Below are 15,528 nucleotides of genomic sequence, written 5' to 3' on the forward strand. Positions count from 1 at the left end.
CCTCCGAACAAACCAAATATTGCTGCTGACTTTTTTTCCCTTCTCTCTCCTGCCGAGAGCTGTAATATTACATTCAGGTTCTGATCTTCAGATACAGAGCTCTTTCCCTGGCCTTTTACCCAGCCATGACCAAACTTCTTTTCCTCCTCCCTCACCCTTTTTTTTCAGAGGCTTTCCTGTCTGACTCCAACAGCTGTTTGTCCTTTAAAAGCTCTGTCTTCTCACAGCTGCACTAACAGGCTTTTCCAGCTATCTGCCCAGTCTCTGAGCCTTTCTTTTGGCTCTCCAGCAAATCCAGAATCACCACCTGTGTCTCCGGGTTATCCCCAACACTCAGAGTGGGATCTTACTTTAATTTTACTGGCTCCATTTCCTAATGGCAATACTTACTTTTTTTTAACTTCACTGGAACAAAAGAAGAAACTAAAACAAATATATGAGGAAACAGGGATGTTTTACTATCAAGTACATGATGAATAGAAGTTATAGAGTCATAGAAATTAAAACTGGAAAAGACCTATTTAGCTATTTGGTCATCTTGTCTGTCCCTGCCAGTGCAGGATGGTTCCCTATGGTATCTTTAAGGGCAATAAAGAAGGTAGAATTAATAATTATTTGACCTTTTAGCGTGGTTCACAATTACGTTATTGTGTTGCTTTCCAGACTATTTTCTTCTGTGCTCAGCTGGGTGTATATATACACCAAAGTAGCTTCATCACCTCCCTTTTCACTGCCACCCAGAAATGTTGTCTGCATTTGTAAGAACGTTTATCTGTAATGCCTGAACCCAGATCTTCGTAAGAATGTAAGATGCTGTTTTCTGATCTAAATAACCAGTTCTGTCTATTTAAAAGATAAACACAAACTTCAACTCTTATAGATTTTTCTGAAGCATTTCTAAAGAACAGGAGCTACAGTGCTCATATAAATGAAATCTCCTTATCCTGCTGTTACTGAGCTCTTCCTTTTCTTATAATCATGGATTCAGAGAATAATTTAGGTTGGAAGGGACCTCTGGAGATCATCTGATCCAACTCCCATGCAAGGCAGAGCCTATGTTGATGTTACATCACGTTGCTCGAGGCCTAGTCTAGTTGAGTGTTAAATATCTTCCAAGGATGGAGAGTCCACAAGCTTTCTGGGCAAGCAGTTCTAGTATTAAACAACCCTCATTCATTAGGAAGAATTTTTTCTTTCTACCTAATTGCAATTCCTGTCGAGGAGCAGCAAGAGCAGCTCTGTTCCCTAAGGGAAGGTGAACCAGCAGATGAGTCTGACCACAGCATAGACATGGATCAAGCCTGGTTACCCAGGCCTGAGCTTAAATGAAGTCCTTGGGCAGAGGTTGTAAGTATAAGTCACAGGTGAAGGTGGTCAAAGTCATGCCTATGATTCAGGACCCTGATATTTCCCTTGCTGCAGCTTATGTCCACTGGCTTTCATCTTTTCACTGTGAACATGTCAGCAGAGTCTGCTTTCATTTTCTCCATAAGCACTCGTTAGGGTTGGCAAGGATAGCTATTAGCCTTCTTTTCTTAGGCCAAACAAACACAGCTCCCTCAGTGTTTTGTAAATCATGTGCTCCAGATCTCAGCCATCCTTCTGACCTTCCACTGGACTCTCTCCAGTATGGCAGCATTTGTCTTGTCTTGGGGAGCACCAGCATGGACACAGTACTCTAGACATGATCTCACAAGTGACAAACAGGAGGAGACAATCACTTCCCTCAACCTGCCAGCTATGCCTTTGCTAATACAGCTGAGTATACAGTTAGCCTTCATCACTGAAAAGATACTTTCTTGACTCACGTTCCACTTGTCCATCAGGACCGCCAGGCCATTTTCTGCAAAGGTGCTTTCTATCTAGTGGGGAACCCAGCCTTTAACATGAAGTTATTGTATTCCAGGTGCAGTACTCTGTGCTTTCCTTTGTTGAACTTCATAGGGTTTCTTGTCAGCACGTTTCTCCAGCCCCTTAAGATCCTTCTGAATGGCAGCCCTGCCCTATATTGTGTTAATCACTCCCCTGAACTTGATGTTGTCAGTAAATTTGCTGGGGATGCATTGTACTCCGTCATCCAGATCATTGACAATAATGAAGACATTAAGTAGCATTGGCCCCAGTATTGAACGACGAAGAATGCCACTTATAATCATCCCTCAGGTGGATTTCAACATACTTACCTCTACCCTTTGAGCCCAGTAGTCCAACTGCCGTGTAGTCCACCTATCAAGTTCATATCTCTCAAATCTGGCTACAAGATACTACAGGAAATCAAGTTGAAGGCCTGGCTAAGGTCGAGGAGAACAACATCCACTGCTTTTTCTGCATCCTCCAAGCAGGGCAACTCATCGTAGAAGGCAGTCCTGTAAGGTCAGGCATGATTTGCCCCTGGGAAACCCATGCTGGCAGATCCCAAACTCCTTCTTGTCCTTCATGGGCTGAGAATCAGTGCCCGGGAGAATGCAGCCCATAACGTTCCCACAGACTGTGGTTATGCTGACCAAACCCTTCTTCTCTTTCTAAAAGATGGGCATGATACTGCCTTTTCCAGTCATCAGGAAGCTCTCGCAGTCCCTCCTTTCAAAGATGATGGGTGAACTGCATTACTACAACTGCCAGCTCTTTTTCATACCCTCAGGTAGACTCCATCTGGGTCCCTGCGGTTGTATATGTCCATTTTGCTTAAGTAGTTCCTATCTCAGTCTTCAGCTACCATGGGTGGTACTTTAATCAGTCAGACAGTGTTGCTAAATACAGGGACCTGTGGGGTGTAAGCAAGCTTTCACTCAGAGAGCTTTTCTCAATTCATTTTCCAGATTTTCTTCTCACAATACATGTTTTTCTACACGTTCTAATGAACCATACAGGAAATAGAAGCCTTTTGTGGGTGCACATAAAATTTGTGCCTGTGTGGGACCAGGTACCATGGGCCCTGGAAAGACTACAACCTTTATGTAAAACTGTAATGTAGATTCTCTCACACAAACCATGTCTGCACCTATTTGATTATTTTAGTTTCAACTGTTTTTCTAACCCACTGGCAGTTTCACAGCTAAATTAGATGGTTATAAGGGGCCTTCATTTGTGCAGAATTCTTAGGAGATAAAAAGGAAAGATATTTTTTCCTCTACCACTATTATTAAGATTATAATTCCCCTGAATAGTCTTAGAGATACGTAGATATTATTCATGATAATTTTCCTGCAATTGTTTAATAAAGAACTGACAAGCCACCATCTCACCCAAGTAAGCTTGCGCATGAAGCTGCGTTAAAATTTTTCTGTTCAATGTTCTGTTTTCTGGCATAACTCCATAACTGCTACCAATGGCTGATCTCTGTGAATTTTTTCTTGCTTGCATTCAGAAAGGATAACTCAGTGTAGTGGATTCCCTACCTGACTCAGTCCTGACACAGGTAGAACCATAGCTCCCATGGCAGTTCCTTATCAACATCACACATACTAAAACTCGTTGGCCTGCTTTACATGAAGTGCATAATTAAGTGCTTTGCTGGGCCGGGGCCTCAAATCATGGTGCACTGGCCATATTCCAGACTAAGTCATGGCCACCACGTTCTGCTTCTGCAGAATTCTGTTGTCGTTCCTCATTTCCCTTCCTCTGACACAATAACACATTAAGGCTGCAGCAGAGCAGTTCCTCTGCACAGTTGACTCTACAGAAGACAGAAATCGCAGAAATAAACTCAAGAATAATTTTTCTGGGCATAGTGTAATTAAGTGCATTTCTGACACAGAAAGAGAAAAAATATTGTCACTGCAGATAATCAGAATGGCAGATTAGAGTCATATTCATCTACTTCCTCTCAAGAATTTCCAATAACCTCAGCCTCAACCTCATTGTCACACACAACGTCTTTGTCTACAAGGAATCTCAGAGAACTGTTTGAACATAAAAAGGGCCACGCAAGGAATAAGGACTAAAAAAGAAAAGAGATACGAGAAATTGACTTAAATGCAAATTTAAAATCCACTGAAGCACAATTTTGAGGGCATATATCAGAAGGGCAAAAGGCCTATATCAGACTCAGAGAAAGTTTCAGCCTGGAGACTATTTGGTGTAGTGAAAGCACGAGGCCTAATTAGAGTAGGTTTTATAAACTTTGAACCTGGTCCTGCTTTCCCTAAAAACAGTGACAGTTTCATACTGAAATTAGTAGGCAGACAGCTGCCATCCTAATAAGCTACATTAAGCTTACGAACTTGAGAAGCTTGGTTTCAAACGTTAGATGTAGTAAATGTTACCTTTCTGAAATTATTTTGGAGAAACAGTTTCTACCAGCAAAAATAGATGTATTTGTTAACAACTTCTCCCCTAAAAAAAGTTTTACAAACCTTAAACATTTAATAGATAAATACAAGGTGAGAATTTACCTTCAGGTGCATGGCATTTTTATTCAGGGCTTGCTAAGACATTGTCTTTAGTGACAGTTTTGTCTGTGTACAAACTGAGGAGAAATTCAATATGGACCTCAAAATTGGGCCCTGCTGTTTTACTTTTTGCAGATCCACTGGAAACATGATGTTTTTCCACTAGTTTTGCCAGCAGTAGGAATTTTGTTTCATGCTCAAGCAGTGGAAAACTCTTCCTATCCCTGTTATGTCTGGTAGGCCTCAAAATTTTGACAAGTAAATCAAAATTTCCTATTCTAATAGGCTAGAAGCTCAAAACTTTCAGCTGATTTGTCCAGGAGCACTTTATTACAACTACTTGAAATATTCCTATGAAAGATGCTTCATATGTGTTTCTGCCTTGCCAAGACTTTTGTTTTTTTCTTCATTAAAAAGAGCCATATAACAGATATTTTTATGATCTACATTTATCTGGTTAAAAAAGGCTGAGCAAATGGCTCATGAATAATGACTAATCAAAACACCCAATTTAAAAAAAAAAAGAGCAGTGCTCATGCCAGACCTAAATTCGTTAGTACTTCCAAACCATAGCCTTACAGTTTTTAAATATGTCATTTGTTTGGTAATTTTTTCCATATGTTTGCTACCTTCTACGTTAAAAAATGTCCCCCCATACACATTCTTTCTTTCCTGCTCCCAGTTACTAAAATGCACCATCTAGTATAGCTTCCTTTCCCAGCTACTGAGAGTTGAGTAGATCCATTTATACAGTTTTGTAATAATAGCAGACATCCCAGACAAGATATTCAGATGGTTCTAATCAACATCACTCCAAAGAGTTCAAGAAACTGTATTAATACAGACCAGCTGAGGATCTAGCCCCCTTTACTTTCAAAGAGAAAGAAACCAATTTTTCTTGGTCTTTCTCTGGCTCTTTAATATGTGAAAGGAATATGATATTCCCTCTGTGTGAAACTGACCCCTACAAAAGCCACTCAGGTGAGCCTGTGCACCAATGGAGTATTACTTAAGGAAGTTATATTCTCATAGGTAAAGCTTATTTCATTCAATCTCTTAGTGAATCCCTTCACAAGTGTAGAAAGCGGACACCAAGAGGAAAAGCCAGAATTCCTATGAGTATTCATGAGAAGTTACACAAATTTTGATAGTGCTACTGACCTTTCCAAATTTGTGCTCTAAACCCACGTTAGTAAATATGGCATGCTTGGAAGGAGGTTCCTCCTTCAAACTGAATATAAAGCCAAAGCAGGGTGTGTCAGCAGGTTGTGTCTTGGGCAGGTAGCAGCAAGCGTTGTCCTTGCTTGGAGCCAGTCATCAGCCATGTGATAGCAGTGATGTGGCCCTGGGCCTAAGACCCACTGTAAAGTATGGAGTATTCAAGGTTTCATTAATAAAAGTCACCCTTTTTTGGATCAGAGCTAGTTCGCATCCCACCAATTTGGAGAGCAGGCAGAATGAAATTACATCTGCTCACCATATACCAGGATGCATGCTCAGTTATCCAGGATCCTACTGTGTTTTACGGAATGATGAGGTAAGGCCCAGCCCAATAAAGCACTCAAATCCTGGATTAGTTTTCAGAATATGAACACTCAGTGCAACTATATTCCTGCTCTACATGAAGAGCATAATTAAGTGCTTTGCCGGGGTGGGGTCTCAAATCAGGGTGAACCGGGCACATATTCCAGACTAAGTCATGGCCACCACATTCTGCCTGTGCAGAATTCTGTTGTCATTCCTTATTTCCTTTCCTCTGGCTCAATAACAGGTTAAGTGGCTGGGGCAGAGCAGTTTCTCTGCACAGCTGAAGAGCAGTTTCTCTGCACAGCTGACTCTATTCTGGTGACTGTCAAAGGATTTCTATGCACCTCAACTGGAAAGCTTTGCATGCATATGTTGCTATATTCGACTAGCAATGTAATGTAGTGAGCATATGTGCAAGGAAAGGGGAAGGACAAGTGTGTCTCCCAGATGGTGGAACAATTTTATTTCTTTTTCAGGAACTCAAAGAAGAGCTGCCAAGTTCCAGCCACAGAGCTGAAGTAGCTTTGTTCATTGCTGGAAAAAAAATTATATTGGATAGCTGAAAGTACAGTGGTTGCTTTCTCTGTCCTTTCCTGCCCATCCCTCCCTGTTCACAACTGCTCTTTTACTTTGTACAGTAAAAGAGTCTTTTTCTGTCTGTATAGCTCTTCTCTTCTGGTTCCTCAATACCCAAAGAGAGAACCTCTACTAATTGCCCCAACCCTGGTAAGATTGCTGTTTGTGTTCCTTCCCTAGCAGACCACGTCACATAGTGTCGATGAGTAAATGAAAGAGAGGAGCATAGCAACAAAGCAGTGCTCTTTCACTTCACTGCAATGATGCTAGATGCGAGTGAGACTGCTGTACATGGGACACAGAGCTTTGATCCACAATTCTTTATTCATCTCTATGCTGTCATTGGCATATTATATGATCAGCTTCTTGCTGCTCCTCTAACTTTCTACCTTCTCTCTATTATTATTTCTTCTCCATATTCTCCATCTGTACACTTTAAGCCTTCCAATGAAAATGAACAGGGTGTTGGTAAGATTCCCAGTCTGCAGCAGTGCTTGCAATCCACCTTCATCTGCTTTCTTCTGATTCAGAGCCATATGGACATTTACCACTGGGAATTGCTATGCAAGTTGAGCCAGCAGGTTTTGGTACTTAGGAAAATTCAGGGCTTGAGAGGAAGGAATGAGGAAGCAGATGGAGGATGTAGACCAGAGAGAGTGGCCATGAGATGATTCAAAAAAGAAGAAAGAAGGAAAGAATGAGGAGATGAGGAGAGGCAGTAATGAGGGAGAAGGAAGAAAGTGGGCTGAAAAACAAAGAACAGTGTACCACACTCAGCAGTTTTTAGAAGGATCATGCTGACCATCAGCACAGGAGAATAACACAGGAAAGGGGGAGATGTGGAGAGGCCAAAGGGATCTTCAGAACAGATGCATTATAATGGAAAGGCTGGAAAAATCCTGGTGCAACATCTCTGAAGAGCTCTTTTTATAGAGAATCTTCATCTCTGCTGATAGCAAAGAGAAAGATGCTCACCTTCCTTTTTCTGCTATCAAATACTGCTTCTCCTAGTTATGGTCTACAAATGGAAAATATTAGAAAGGCTATTGTAACTCTATTATTGCTGCAACTGGGACGAATTTGGCCAATTCAGAACGGAGCTGGCTGTGAGTCTCACAAATCAGCCTTCCTGGTGGTAGCTGAGTACTTTATTTCCTAGTCCCAGCTGAAATAAAGGGTAAAGAAGCATATGAACAGGAAAAGAAACAAAGCAAAAGTTTAACTAAACAACTTAGTACATCAGGGGGAAAAAAAAAAAGGAAAGAAAGAGAAAGATCCTGGTTTGAGTTCAGGATAAAAGTTCATGTCCTTCTTAGTGCATATGAGCCATTTCACACAAACCATCTGTAACTGTTCTAACTATCCCCTTATACTTTGTGATTAAAATATTTTTAAATGAGTCAAAATTTGAATTTTTCTTCAGGTAAATTTCATCCCTTTGGACAAAAAGCTGCTAAATCTCTTCCCCCACATCACTTCTGGGTTTTTTTGACAAGGGACTGGAAGCCCAACAGTCCAAGGGCTAGACTGACAAAGTAACTTAAGTGCTACAATGCACATGTCTCCTCTGGTGGGAAGGATCATCAATTAAAAGCTAAAAGTCTAAACTTCTTCTTCAGGAGGAGGACTTCAGTTCTTCCAGATAGGGTTGAACAGGCAGTACATGACGAAAAACATCTGATGCAGGCAGTAAGAAATGCCACCATGGTACACATACCATGTGTATAAATCAAGGAGAGAAAGGAAATGAACCTGTCTCCCACAGCACAGAAGAGAATGCTAACCAGTAAGCATTATAAAAAAAAAATGGCAATATTTAGTGGAGATCCTGATGACAGTTGGTGTGTTGAAAGCACACCCAGCATGTTAATTTTCTCAGGCTACCCAGGCTGAGAAACATCTAGTCTGTGGATCCTCACATTGCTTAACTATGAGACAGGCACCACACTACTCAGGATATTCAAAGTTAATATCTTCTTGAGTGTGCTTCATAGCAGCACTATAAATGTGTAAGGAATTTTAATATTGAAGATCAGTGCTTTGCGCTTAGGCATCTACCGTAGGGGTTAGATGGAATTATACTCCAGAACTCCGGTGGGGATTTTGCTCTAAGAGCGTTATTCAGAGGCATTCAGTGAAGCAGAAGACTGTAACTACCTTCTCACATCAACACTATCAGTTTCTCTCCCAACATTTTCTTAGCTGTCTGCTTTCTCCGGTCTTTCTCAGTATATGCAGCAAAGTCATACCCCGATGCAGGAATGCTGTCAGCTTCCGCACAAAGCTTCTGCTTTTTGGTACTGACAACACCAGAAGTCAAGCATGGAAAGAGTATGTTTTGCAAAGCTAGAAACAGCTGTTGCATGCAGACTATTACCCCACAACACCATTTCCATGCAAGTATCCTTGGAAGGTAATTTATCCCTTTCTTTGCTGATTCATTTGGTTTGATTGCCTGGAATGAAATGGAAAGTTTCGCATCTAATCCTATTTAATCTGATAATTACTAAAGTAGCCAGATAGCTTGCTATAATGCAAATAATTTGTTTCTAGATAGCCAGCATTAGAAACAATCTAATCCTATAGGCACCAAGGGCCCTCAGCTCCTACTGATGTAGGGTGTGAAGAGTCAAACCTTCCCTTTCTGGAGGCACTCTTTGTTTTGTCATTTTCATCTGCAAAGTCTGTGCATAGATTCAGTCAGAAACTTAAAAGAGCAAATATATAATGGTATGCTGAAGATGAGAAAGTGATTCAGAAGGAAAAGATTGATCGAAAGATAGCACAAGTTAGTAAAAAAAAACAAGTTATGGAAAGGATCCAGAGCAGAGACCCAGAGTCTGTGTGCTAGTGTTACCATGAATATGAAATTATTAGGCAGATCCAAATCTGTGGGTAGCTGTAAAACCTAGAGGGCCTGATTCTCTTTCTGTAAATGATAGTTAATACCAACAGAGCCAATGAGCTACTGAGGTCTAAAACTGTGATGAAGAGAGAATCAGCTCTCAGGAGTGTGATTTGGATCTGAATTTGATGATATAGAGGAACCCAAGGAAGATGACACAGGACAGAGGTGATATAATTCTTGAAGAAAAGAGCAGTCTGGCCACACCATTCTGGATGCCTTGTAGTTTAAACAGGCATTTAAATGCAGACAGGAAAAAAGGAACTGTGATAGTCAAGAGCAGAAGTGATTAAAGCTTCAGCAGAAATTTCAGCTGAGGAATCTGGCACTTAATCACAAGCTAGAGACTTATTATGAGCAAAGCGAGGCCCTTGCCATTTCCTGCACTAAATTTCAGTTTCATAACAATTTTCTTTGCGCAACTTGGCGCACAGGAAGGATGAGCATTTGCCTTCTGCTCATGGCCACAGCTGCAGTTCCATCACAACTCATGCCTTCAGCAAGATATTCACTTCTTTGTCTCCTCCTTCTCCATTTTCGCTTCATGCTTCAGGGCATCACTCACATACCAAGCCTGTCTGTACAGTCTCTCTCAGTACGGAAACTCCCACGGCAGAGGTAATTTGCTGGCTTACTCTGCGACCCGCTGCCCTGTGACACCAAGTGCCAGGACCCATGGAGCAAGGAAAGGACACAGCACCTGAATGCAGCTGTGGATTGTATTACAGACCTGAGGTCCTGCCAGAAGACATGCTCAATTCAACTTCAACCTAACACTGTGGTCCTTTCTGTTTAGTCAGAGAAGGCTTATAAAACATTCTGTCTACCCTCCCTCAGCATGAGTTAGCTACAACTGCATCTCAAATGGTCTTCCAGCTGTGTATAAAAATAAGCTTTTCTGAATATGTAATAATTTTAATCTTCTTTATGCAACCACCCCAACACAGCATTAACTGCTCTCACACCAGTACGTTGGGGTTTTTATGGTATTCCATACTCTACTTCAAAATATTTTTCTTGAAAGGATGCATTGCAGTCATGACACACTCAGCATCACGTTGTAGAAGTTACTTATTGGGAGATCACATGAGATTACAGGCAGCTTTTTATCATTAATAGTCAGACAAATGATCCAATTGTTTTCTTATTTCCTGTCATCACTGATACTATCAGTTTTCCTGTTAATTCCCTCATCCCTGTAACTGTCTCTTAGGGAAATTTTTGTCACCTTCTGAGAGCAAAGACCAAGGAAGTCCCAGAGCCCTTCTGAAATAAATACGAGAGCCTTCAGCAGGCTCTATTATCAACTGCCAGCAGCAGCAACATACTGTTGTGAAGTGTTTCAGGGGAAACTTTTTTTAAGCTGGCAGTCGTCTTTCAACGAGGAAAAATGTGAAGTTCCTTACTGAAATTCAGAACTCTAAACCATGGGAGCCACCACCTAAATGCAGCCCACTTGCAAGACCCGTGACACAATAAGCTAATGAATCAGAGGATGTTTCAGTGGGTGTTATTTAATGAAGTACATGAAATACAGAAACAGATTGAAGCAATTGTGAGAGGAACCAACAAAAAGGTCAAGCAAACAGCAAGAGATTTACTAAAAATTTGGCCTTGAGAAAAAAGGGAAGAGAGCATACATTTCTTGGGCAGGATGCTTTCAGGAAAGGGTGTTTGAAATTGTACTGCAAGAATCTGCCTTCTATTGTTTAACTTCATTTATATTCCAGGAGTGAGGTTATCATACACTTATGCCCCTGAAGATGTAGAATAACAGTGAAATGAACAGAAATGATAAAGCTTAACCCTCCTCAGCCCTGAGAGCACTGATTTTTCTGTGGATAAATATATTATTGTTAGCCACAGACTAACTGCCTTTGCTAGTGCATGCTGAAATTAAATATTCATTTTGTCAGAAGCACTTCAAAATACCTCCATGTTCAACAATGGGAGAGTTGGAGGATTTTCTGAGTGACCCTTTTTCTTTCAGTGAAAATTTTTTTCCAAGAGAGAGAATCTTCTGACTTTTCCCAGTCTGACTTTTCCCAGTCTGACTTTTCCCAAGCTGTTTCAACTTTTGTCGCTCTTTCAGATCAAAAATATTGGCAGTGCTTTTCAGCTAACAGAAATAAAATTTTGATTGGTAATTTTTTATATATTTTTTAAGAAATTGAAAATGATAGAACAAACCACACATACTTCTCACATAATTGCTCTATTCCAAGGTAGAAAAAAAAAGATGGAGGGTAATTCACCTATTCCTATAATTGAAAGTGCAACCAAAAATAGGTTGGCTGTTTCTTGCTGGCACATTTTACCACTCCTTATGCCCACATATCTCTGTGTTTGATAGAAAATGTGTTTGAATGATAAACATCAAAGACCAGCCAACTTCCTTTCTCTCTTATCACACAGTAAATCAGGAATTAGTTCATTCAGATTACTATATATGCCAGATTTGAACCACTGAAAATCTGAGCAGAATTTGGCAGTATGTTTCAGGTGTTGCTTGATTTATGGTTAAACTGGTAATATGGTAATGATGAGAAAAGCCAGATTAAGACTTTCTGGCAGGGAATTTTGCTGCTCTGACAGAGAAGGACAAAATAACTTATTTTTCTTCACAGCTGGCAGTAATAGCACTTTGTGGGAAGAGCAAAATGGGTCCTTAAGTGGAGCAGAGGGATAGGCTGGGAAAGATTAGTGGAGCATCTCTCGGAACAAGGCAGAGGGTAATGGTGACGTAGAGAGCCGGGGAGACATCTGCAGGGACCTAGAGGGTGAGGCTCTCTCTACACTCACTTGTTTCTTTAACACCCCTCCCAGCCAATCTGACCTCTCTTGGGTGGGAGAAGAGGTGAGAGGACCTGCTGCCATAAGGCTTCACCTCCCTGAAGAGCAGGAGGAAGGGTAGGGCTCTGGACCAAATGCTGGGAGTGCATTCGCTTATGCGCTACTTCACGCTCGCAAGATGCAGCACTCCTGTCTGCCCAGCCCTCGCAGCACTCCCAGAGCTGCTCTCTCTACCTTTGCCTCTGCCTCACCAGCAGGGAGAGTATAAGTCATTCCAACAAACAGAAGAAATGAAGAGAAGATAGGAAGCCTTTTTTTTTCTTTTGAGCCCCTTCCAAGTCTAGCAACATACAAGAGGAAAACGACCCAGCTACCCTATCTTCTTGGCACTGTCAGGTCAAAGGGCAGGAATAGGGCAGTGACGATCATGCAGGTAGAAGAGCTAAAGCTTTTAGATCAGGCACCAGAGATCTAGCTTAAGCAGTAGGTGCATGTAACGGTAAGGTGAGGACACCATCTGCACTCCCGGCAGGGACAGATACACAAACACAAGGGGCACTAGGGTCGATACTGAGTATTTGCTGCCTGTGTCTGAGTGGAGGTTCCCCAGCAACTTCCCTTTCTAGGCAATAATAGAGCAGAAGAGTCCCTGGCAGCGCTGAGCCATGACAAGGAATGCCGGGGGCGAGGGCACCATGTGACGTTTTTATGTACTATACATATGCGCAGTAAGCATATTAAGCTCATCGCTACTTCCGATTCAAAGCTCAGGTGTAGCACCACACTAACACGGGCTCAGCTGCGTGACTATGGGTCAACAAGCCATGTTGATACTCCTTTTCCCATGGAATGGTCTGGCTGGCTTGCCTCACCTATCTCCTTGACATTCTTCCGCATTTTCCCGTACAGTTTCCTCTTAGTTTTGCTAATATTTTGCCCTGGTGTCACATTATGCAGTGACATCAGTAAAGTGCATCTAGCATAGTTAGCCAGTATTGCACTCTGCAACATGCAACTTTATTACATAATCAGTGAGTAATAGCTATGTTCTCTGCAGATGTTCTCACACTATTAAAAAAATATAACCCCTTGACTGCTGCTGAATGTATTCCCATTTGCATGCCAAGCCAAGATGACACATAGCAAACACCACATTGACGCAAGGAAAGGTCTGGTACAGTGCTTCCTGTCTTAATGGCAGTAACAGAGGATTACCAAAGACAGAGAAAATTGTGTCCTTTCAGCTCCAAAACACTGACCTCCAGTGGCCAAACCAGATGTCAAAAACGTAACCTCAGCTTCTGGACAAATGTGTAATATATATGGGTGCTTGTTTTTCCAGTACTCCAAGTTGTGTGATGCAAATATTCTCGTAAAAGCATAAAGCGCAGGAATGATCTCCACACAGACGTCTTACCTTACACCACGGGCCTGCCCCAAAGCACAGTCCTGCCTGGAGCCCATGGGTGCAAGATAGCATGGGGGGGTTCTTTTGTTTACAGAGTGAATTCGCATAACCAACAGCTGGACAAAATTGTTCACAAATCTTGCAAAATACGCGGCAGCTAAAAAGAGCAGATTTTCAAAGCCACTAATGGCAGTTTTGGTCTAAATTCCCACTAACTTTTTTCTTCTGTCCTCAAGGCGCTTGCCCTTGTGTTTGAACTTCTCTGTCTCTAGAGTGCTTGATCGTTGCCAGACAAATGTAATTAAGATAGTCCTGATTTTCTGTAATTTGTCCTACTGTCCCAACAAAGTACTAAGAGTCCCTTAGCTCTGCAAAATCCCAGAAGCAACTATAATGCTCTGCACTGGGCACATGACAATGTTTAACAAGCGATTGTTTTAACAAGGACAACGAGGTAGAGCTTGGATAAAATCCCAGATATCCTCATGCCTCTTTAAGTGCACTCAGATTTGGTTCACCATATGCTTAAATGATGATTCCACATCAATAATGTGGTAACTCAGCTCAGCCAACACATGGAAAATCTAATGGACTCCTCCCATCACCTCATAAGCCAACAAAAGAGCTCACACACTAGCCTTTCAAAAGATGTGTAATGATTATCGTCCCTCTGCGCTTCTGCAAGCTAAGTGCTTCCAAGGGCTCAAGCTGGGACAATTAGCAGTGCTCTGGTATATATTTCTCATGGAGATATACTGAAAGCAGGAGTAAAGTTCTAAAAAGCAACTGAATGATTTAGGAGTCCAGACCTCCATTCTAGGCATCCAAATATAGCTGAAAAACAGGGAAATTTAAGATTTCATATGATTATGAACCTTCAAAAATGCAATCTAGGCACATTAAATATTTTCAAAATGTTAATTCTTTCATGAATTATAATCACAAGTGATGAATTGGGAGAGGAATGAAGCATTCCCAGGAGGCTGCACTAGTGTTTATCTCAGTAACAAAGTTTGGATACTTTGCATTTTAATGCCACAAGGTAGACAGGAAGTTATGGTTCTTAGCAAACCAAAAGAACCATGTTTTTAGTTCACCCTACATTTAAAGACTAGAAATTCTTTGAGTTTGGTCATAAGAGAGGAAACGGCAGAAATATACCTGGAGACACTGCAAGTGGCCTTCTCTTTTTCTAAATGGCAGACTGAATTGCAGCTCTCTATTTTGGAAATCATTTTCTATGCCCCCCTCTTCCTTGACTCTGTGATTTTTCACACCAGCACTTCAGAGGGAGAATGCTCAGAAACAGTAGAGTTTTACTACATGTAGTTGCAGCAGGTTGTTATTTTCAGGCCTAATAACATCTAGGCATTTAGGCTAGTGAGCTTTAAAAAGTAGTTCTGCGACACACACTAATGTCTCCACTTACTTCTCCAAGATATGTCTACACAATCCACAGTGCAAGATCCCCTGCATTGCCACTACAGTGAATACAGTGTAATAGAGGTGTATTACACAGTGTACAGTGAGATACAGAGAACAGGCCCCTGAGCTCAGAAGCCATTTGTAAAGAGTTACCTCTGGCAGAACCAGCAAAGTGGCAACACACAGCATCACTCACCTGGCAGCACTTGCGCTCAGTATCCCCAGAGGGACTGACCTTGCTCCTAGTTTCCAGCAGGCTCAGTGAGTGACTGTGCTGTCCTGAGAGGTGCTCTGCAGTAAAGTCTAAGTATGCCCAAAGGCTCATTGCCCTGCGGGGCTATGCTGGCAACACACTAGGAGAATAACAATATGCAGCAAGAGGAAAAATAGCATAGTGGAAAACATTGTCCTCCACACATGCAAACCCCAGGCACGAGAGGGCAAGTATTTTCTCTGGGAAAGTGTGTGTATGTGTGTGTTTACCTGTGTGAAAATATATGCAG

The sequence above is a fragment of the Struthio camelus genome, chromosome 2 (assembly GCF_040807025.1).
Source record: "Struthio camelus isolate bStrCam1 chromosome 2, bStrCam1.hap1, whole genome shotgun sequence".
In the NCBI taxonomy this organism is placed as follows: Eukaryota; Metazoa; Chordata; class Aves; order Struthioniformes; family Struthionidae; genus Struthio; species Struthio camelus.